The 7,755-nt window shown below is 44.3% G+C and overlaps 1 long non-coding RNA gene across 1 annotated transcript; it reads left to right on the top strand.

Moving 5' to 3' along the window:
* Positions 1-316: 316 nt before the first annotated feature.
* LOC143652481 (uncharacterized) lies at positions 317-3,099 on the top strand. Its single transcript, XR_013160713.1, has 2 exons — positions 317-1,426; positions 2,807-3,099. It is a non-coding gene; the product is annotated as an uncharacterized LOC143652481 (long non-coding RNA).
* The last annotated feature ends 4,656 nt before the right edge of the window (positions 3,100-7,755 follow it).

The following is a 7,755-nucleotide window of genomic DNA, read 5'->3' on the forward strand; positions in this document are numbered from 1 at the left end:
GCCCCTTTGCCTCCTTTCCACACTGCACCCCTTAGATCTGGCCTGCTTGTCCTGAGAGCATGGGGGTGGGAGGAAGGAGACACTGATTATTCCTTGTGTCAGAAGTGGAAGTGCCTCTGTGTCAGATGAGTTCAGTCTCACCCTCTTCAAGCTGGAATTTAAAGGAGGCTCAGTTGTCTCTAAACCCCAATCATTCAGGAAGTGGGTAACAATCTTGTCTTTGTTGGAAATACAGGGTCCAGAGAGCCCAGGATTCCCTGAGGGATTGTTCCTTGGTGTAAAAAGTGTTCCCTAAGCAAGAGGATGGATGGGGGACGGCATACAAAAATGGGCAAGGCTGAGAATGTACAGGCACGCTGGTCCTGCTGTGCAAATTGACCTCTCACCTGGATATGGGATGAGAAAACTGGCCACATACCTAGTGGCAAGTCCTCTCAGAATTTTCTTCCTCTCCTGTCTTCCCCAACCCCACCCAAAGGCTATGGGATTTTGCCTCAACAGCCTAAAAAGTGACAAGAATTAAGAAGGGGTGAGTGTTAGCAAACACAAAAAAGATTCTGGAATGAGAGCCATAAGATATAGATTGTCTACTGAGACTATCAAACTTGTGTCTTTTCTATGGTCCAGATTCCAGCAGCAAACATCTTTCCCTGCAGGTCAGGTCTGCCCGAGTGGTGTTTGCTGTGGGACACCACAGAGAAATGAGCACAGCAGGGAGCGTGTTGCCAATCAATTCTAATTCTGATAGTTTCTCCAACACTTGTGAGGCCGTCGCGCAGCGGACACCTATCTGTCATCCAACAGTGAGTTGTGAAAAAATTGGGTGGGTCTTCAACAACGTTAAAATAATAAAGCAAAATATCAGAGTGCACTGCACATAGTAGGGAGATATTGTTTTGTGAAACCTATGTTTCTTCCATTGACTGTTTCGGTGTATTAGTATCTAGCAGGATTTATTTCCTTACTGTGCTCCTGGTTAAACTATCTGAAAGACTCTCCTAGATCCCAACTAACCCTGGAGTTATGCAGAGTGAGATGAAGCCCAGAAAGGGGTGGGGGTGGGGGAGTCCCCAAGAAGGGGTTGAGGCCTTTATCTGCCTCATGAATAGATGGAGATAACCTCTTCAGCCTCTCGAGGCTCAAGGTCATTACAGCCTTGGTGGGCCCTGACCACTTCTCGGAGCAGGCGCTTGCCAAGAGTACCAGGATAGGAAGGGATATCCTTTGGGAACTAATAATTAAAAGGAATTTAGAGGTTAACTGTGAAGGTTTAGATAACATAACCAGAGCATTTCTTCATCCCTGGCAGCTTCCATGAACCTCTGAGATGCACAGACTGGAAGAAGAGAGCCCTGCTGCCCCCAGGGGAAAGGAGGGAGAAGAGGCTGGCTAGCCAGGCCTTCCCACACCTGCACTTGGGGCAAGGGTGAGAAGACCAGACACGGCAGCCTGTGGGGGTGGTGGGAGGTTCCAGTATCTGGAATTCTCTTCCTGGAGGGGTCAGACCTGCAGTAGCCCAGGAAGAACCTATAGAGAGGCTCCAAGGCCAGAGCTGCAGTCACATTGAGATCTGAGCGATAGGTGTGGCTTGTTTCCAGGCCACAGGAGAAAAAAGCAAAGAGTAGACAAAGTTGGGTACTAAAGGAGGAGGGCTTGCCTGATCCCCAGAGTTCCGCAGGATCCACCAGGAGGCCTGAGGGCACTGGTGGGTTTCTTTGCATCAAAATTCCCATGGCGACCTGGGCGTTATTATTTTTTCTGAGCGGAAATGGATTATCAGTTGTCATCATAATAATTTGCCCCGGCTTCAAGCCAAAACATGGCTAACGAATGTTTCCTGTGTTCTTCCTCCAAGTCTTCAAGGTCAGGCTTGGAGATTTTGTGTTCCGTTCCCAATTTTTGTTTGTTTGCTTGCTTGCTCATCATTGAGCTAGAGGCTCACGGTTGAGCCCAGAAGTCGGGGGAAGTGGAAATGCCCTTAGCCACTCGGGTTCTCGCGCGCCCAGGTGCTCATTTGCATGGGAGCTTTGGGGTTACCACACATCTTGGAGTTTAGTGCCACCTTCACCTTCCGTGGTGTGTGGTATATTCAGAGTCATGTCCTTGGAACGTGTGACCACCCTGTGACCTAAACTGACGGACTCTTTCCCAAACTGAACAGCAGCTTAAAGAAAAGAGAAGAAAAGCGAATCCAGAGAAAGAGTTCCTTCCAAGGCAGAAACTGGGAAGCCCCGTTTCTGTTTGCCCTGGGCCCAGTGGCTGTGTGGCTTGCTTCCGGATGGGTGACGCCCATTCAGGCAGAAGCATGTGTGGCCACTAGGACCCTCCCTGCTTCTGGCTGCTTAGGGCTGAATGAGCACTTTAGCTTAGCGAGTCTGAAGAAAAGTTAGGGAGAAAGTAGCACTGGTCGAACGGCGATGTTTAAAAACTTTCAGTGGTTCCCACTGATGAGGTTGGCACTAAAACTCGTTGCTATTCTGCCGTAAAGCTCTCACTTGGTATTTCCCGTTACTTTGCTCACAAGCTGTGTTCCCACTGACTGTTCCGCTCATGCCGGGGCATACCCATGTCCTCGCTGTGGCCATGCTCCCTTCTGAGCTGCACGGCACCAGTCACTCTGTCCACTTGGCATGGGTGGGTTGGTGGGTACCCTCTTGGTACCCCAGACGATGGCAATGACTTTTGCCTACCTTGGGCTCTATTTTTACCACCATCGCGCCTTTTGGCCTACATTTCAATCTTACTTTTTTTTAAAGCAACACTTTCCAATTATGAAATCAATTTCTACTTTTTTGTTTTTTTGCAGAAAATACGAAACATACAGAAAAGTATAAAGAGAAAAACAAAAATCATTGCTAATTCCATCCTCAAAGATAACTGAACTTAAACCTCTTGGTGTATTTGCTGCCCACCTTTTCTCTACGTGTGTAGCTATTACACACAATGAATTTCTAAAATCGGTTACCGTCGGTTATCATGCTGTCCCTGTGCTTCTGTCTTGTTTTTTGCACTCAAGATGATGGCACAAGTATTGTTTCAAGTCAGGGCCATTCCCAAACCTGATATTTACTGACCCCACAATATTCTATCATGAGAGCATATCAGAAGTCCATTATTGAGTTTCCAAAAAGGTTGTGCCAACTTAAGAGTCACGTCCTAAGCAATGTGGGGAGTGCCTGACACATTTCACCTGTCAGTTTGTGGTCTGAGGAGCGGACGCCCAACTGGTGTTAGGTCAGGGGAACGAGGGAGGGCACTACAACCGGACCTGCGGAGGTTGTGTCGCACCTCTCGACATGACTTCCGAAACCGCCCCTTCTGGACACCTGGCTTCCGGAACTGATGACCTGCCCCTTCCGGACTTCCCCTGACCCCCTTGCTTAAAAACTGACCCCGCCATTACCCAGGCGCGGATTCACCTGTCTCCATCTTGGTTTTGGTGTGCTCTGCCCGGGAGCACAGAAATAAACCCGCCCGTTTTAAATTTCCTGGTCTACCTTCCTTCTTTCTCACCCTTTCGCCTCCTAAACCTTTCAGCTGGATTTAGTGGGGAAATGCCCATGAAGAATAGATGGGGTGGGGAGCACAGGGGGCGGGGAGAACCTCCAGCCCGCTGGCCGGGTCCACCTCCCTGATGGCCAGTGAAGATGGGCTTGGAGACAACAGTCTCAGCCAGTGACATCGTTTGAAGAGCATTCTGGTTCAGGGATGGGGAGTCCCCAAACCAGAGTTTCTCACAAGAGGAATTTGGGGCTGTTAGAAATGGACTGGCATTAGCACCCTCCACCCGCTGGAATTTTGCCCAGGGATTGCCCAGGCAATGGGGCAGGTGGGCAGCTGGTGCTGTCAATCAACTGTGCTTCCTGGGGGCAGGTTCTCTTGCAGGAGACTTGAGAGGCCCCTCTCCCCTCTTGCCTGCTCAAAAGAGTATAATTTGACTATATAATCAATAACTGCAAAAAATGATCTTGTTTTGCTGATTTGCATTTTCTTTGATTAAGCTTGAGATTAGATTTAAGTTCTCATGAATTGAGGCATGTATCCATGTTTCTTCTACAGATTGTATGTCTTGGAGTGCTGTTTTCCCGTGATTGTTTTCCTCATTGATCTGTAAGAATACTTGCTGTATTGCAGCTGCCAGCTCTTTATTCATTTCCTTGAAATATTTTAAAACAAATTTCTCATTTGCCTTTACATTTTATATAGAATGCTTTGGGCACGTTAGTTTTAAAATAACTCTCTATTCTGGTGTGATCACTTTTACCTCATGTTCAGAAAGCTCTTGCTCTTCCAGGGTTCAGTTAAATATACAGCCATATTTTCTAGATATTTTTGGATTCACTTTATATTTAAGACATTTTTCTGTATGGTATGAGGGAATGATTGAACTTGATCGCCCTCAAATAGCCACATTTTCTAATTTCACTGTTAAGTAATGCAACTTGGTTTCTGATGATTCCTTTCTGAGATTTCAAGTTTTAAAAATTTGTGTAATAGATTATGTAATAGATTATGTTTTTACTTCATTGATCTGTCTGCAGAGTCTTGTACCAACAGCATATTATTTTAATGACTGTATCAGCAATAATGCATTTAGAAATCTCATAGGGAAAGTACTCCCTTGATATTCTTTAAATAACTATTAGCTATCTTTTTTTTCCCTATTCCAGATGAGCTTTAGAATAATCAATTTAAGGAAAGACCCCACTGGGATTTTAATTAGGATTGCATTTCACCTAACAAGGATTTTGGCAAGGATTAACAGAATTAATGCAGCCACTATTTAAGCCAAGGTTTTATCTCTCCATTAACCTTTTTCTCTATCTCTGTAAAAAGTTTATATTTGTACTGTAGAAAAAGGTCTTGAACACTTCTCATTAGTGTTGTTTCTAACCTAAACACTGTTATGAATGCAATTTTTAAAATATTTTCTGCTTGCTGTTGGAATACAGGAAAGATAATGATTTCGGAGATTTTAAACATTTTCCTTGTATTTGACTTGACTGCTTTCTTAATTTCTTACTAAAACGAAGAATTTTACGGTTGATGCTCTTCAACTATCTTGGTGCAAAATCATAAAATACCCGCAACTATCCAACATTTTGTTTCTTCCTTTCTACTAGGGGTACAGCCATGGCAGAGTTTGAAAACAAATCGTTATGTGGTCCTGCTGTTTCGATTGTTTTCAAATCGTGGGGTTGAATTTATTTTGAAACTTCAAATAAAGGGCTGTGTGTGGTGATCTGTGTTTCTCACAGTGAAGACTGGGTTTCAGAAGCATGGCCAGCGCTCTTTTGGAATGCCGAACGAACGGGGCTGCCTGGGTTCCGGGGCGTCCCCATACTTTTCTCAGTCGAGTGAGTACTTGGCCCGCGACAAAATCCCAGAAGTACAATTACTCCATGATGCCGCCTGGGTGCTTTAACAGGCACAAAGTTGGGGTAGGATCGAGACTCTCTCGGAAGGTGGCGAAACTGAAGAGGGCCCTGGGTTAGAGGAGCACGGGGCTGAGCGTGCGCACGCGGATGGGCGGGGCCAGTGTAGAGGGCCCTGGGTTGGAGGAGCACGGGGCTGAGCGTGCGCATGCGGGTGGGCGGGGCCAGCGCTAGGGCCCTGGGTTGGAGGAGCACGGGGCTGAGCGTGCGCATGCGGGTGGGCGGGGCCAGCGCCTGCATCTAAACAAGCTGATAGACAAAAAAGGAAACCAAGCCCATATTTTTGAAGCTTGTCAAAGTCCTGGTCCTTGAGCTTTTGATCAGGTGTTCTGGGAGACATTTCTCAAAAGGTACTGAGAATTGCATTTTTTTTAAAAATTAAAAAATTTTTTTTAAGTCTTTTAAAACCATTCCCCTTTAGAGCCAGGTGTGAGTGGCCAGCATGTGTGTCGATGGCCTCTGTGAGGTGGCTTGGGGGGGCCGGCAGCTTCAGGGCTTATCATTCAGGCGCTTAGCTCTTCATAGGTCACTGCTAGCTGCCAAGATGCCATGATGCTTTTTGACCATTAGACCGTTTTAACCCTTTTCCTTAGACCTGTTATTCGCTTGAGACCCATAACAGACTTGTCAGTTAAAAACAAGGAAGCAGAGGGAATCCTGATATTGAAATGCAAGTCAATGCAGAGCACAACGTGAAAATAATTCTGCAGATTTGCTGCCAAGTCTCTAAACTGCATTCATTGCACCAAAATCCTTAGTTTGAAGAACATTTTGAAGAACTCTTACATCAAGAGGTCTCCAGCACCTCAAATTCCAGTGTTCAAAAGGAAAAGGAAATTTATCTTAGCATTTCAGGCAGGTGGTAATAAAAGCTCTCCTTAGCTGCAGTTGTCTTTTATTTGGGAGAAGCAGCTTAAACCTTCTCATCATTTAGAAAGAAAACAACAATTATGAAAGTAAACTTTGTTTTATTGTATAAATTCACAAAGTTAAAGTCACATTATGAAAGCAGTAGCAACTTTCATCTATTTTTGAGGCTGTGACACGTAGTTAAATTTCAATCTATTATTAATTTTTATCTATTCTCCTAAAGCAAGCACAATATGCCTTTTAAAAGTGTGTTGTTGATTAACTGTGCCTTTTTTCTTCTAACCTGAATCATTCTAAAAACAGCTGTAACCAGATGCCCCCTTAGTCTATTAAACACATTCTGAAAATCACTATAAAATGCTTAATTAACTTTGGGCTGAGTAGTTTCCTGTACCCTCCAAGAAACAGTTTGCAAAATGTCACTCCAGCCCCTAAAGCTGTTAACTCGCTGCTGCATGGGGCTAATAGTCAAATTAGGGGGACAGAATTTGTTATAGCTGATTGGACTGAAGGCCAATTGTTTATCCAGGTGTTTCTAATGTACAACAATGGAATCATGCTTTCTGCATAGAAGAGAACTCTACTACCCTTTTCTCTAGAGTTGGGGACGTGCATCTGGCACCTCTAAAGCTGCTCCCAAGTCACTAATAAATACAAATGGATGTCGGGATATGTTCCTATTTACACACACGGCAAGTTTGTATCTCATAAAAGGCAGTTCCTGTATGCCTTGTTTTGATGCTAAAGTACACACTGTTTACATGCATCACGACAGGGAACTGAATTAAATGATCTTACTTGGTGTATTTCAAACCACTTCTTATCAACGGCACCAAAATTCACGTTACAGTCTTATACTATACTGAAAAGATTTCTCTATGATGTGACAGTAGACCAACTGTCTGTAGGCCACTATGCATGAATCCTTGTTTATGTTATGCATCATTAGCCCAAGACATCTATACTTGGGTTTCACAAAGAACTGACATTTATTAAAACTTTTTTTTAAATTAAGAATTATTAAAAGTAAAACATGAAAATACATGTCCATCGTAAAAATGTCAAATATGTAAGTATAACCCAAAGTGAAAGCTGTAATTTGTCTGTTCCCCATCCTTCCCTCTCCCCGATCCGATTTCCCTCCCTGGATCAGATGCACAAACTCTGGTCTTTTATCAAGGATTCATTTTGCCTGAGATTTTTTTAAGGCAATGAGAAACTATTGAGAATATTCAATTTGATGAGATGATGTGGTTTTTAAGATATTTTGTAATTTTGGCTGGGGGCTGGTATTGAATAGTTCGTATGAAAACAGTTGCAAGAATTTAGTTGGAAGATGCTACCACCTGATGGGCAGAGAGGAAGGAAATCTCTACTTTGGGTGTTTCCTAGAGTTTTTGCGGGTCTGCTGCAAAACAACAGGAGTTGCTGCAGCTTGGTGGGTGCCTAA

Source organism: Tamandua tetradactyla, chromosome 12 (genome assembly GCF_023851605.1).
Source record: "Tamandua tetradactyla isolate mTamTet1 chromosome 12, mTamTet1.pri, whole genome shotgun sequence".
NCBI lineage: Eukaryota > Metazoa > Chordata > Mammalia > Pilosa > Myrmecophagidae > Tamandua > Tamandua tetradactyla.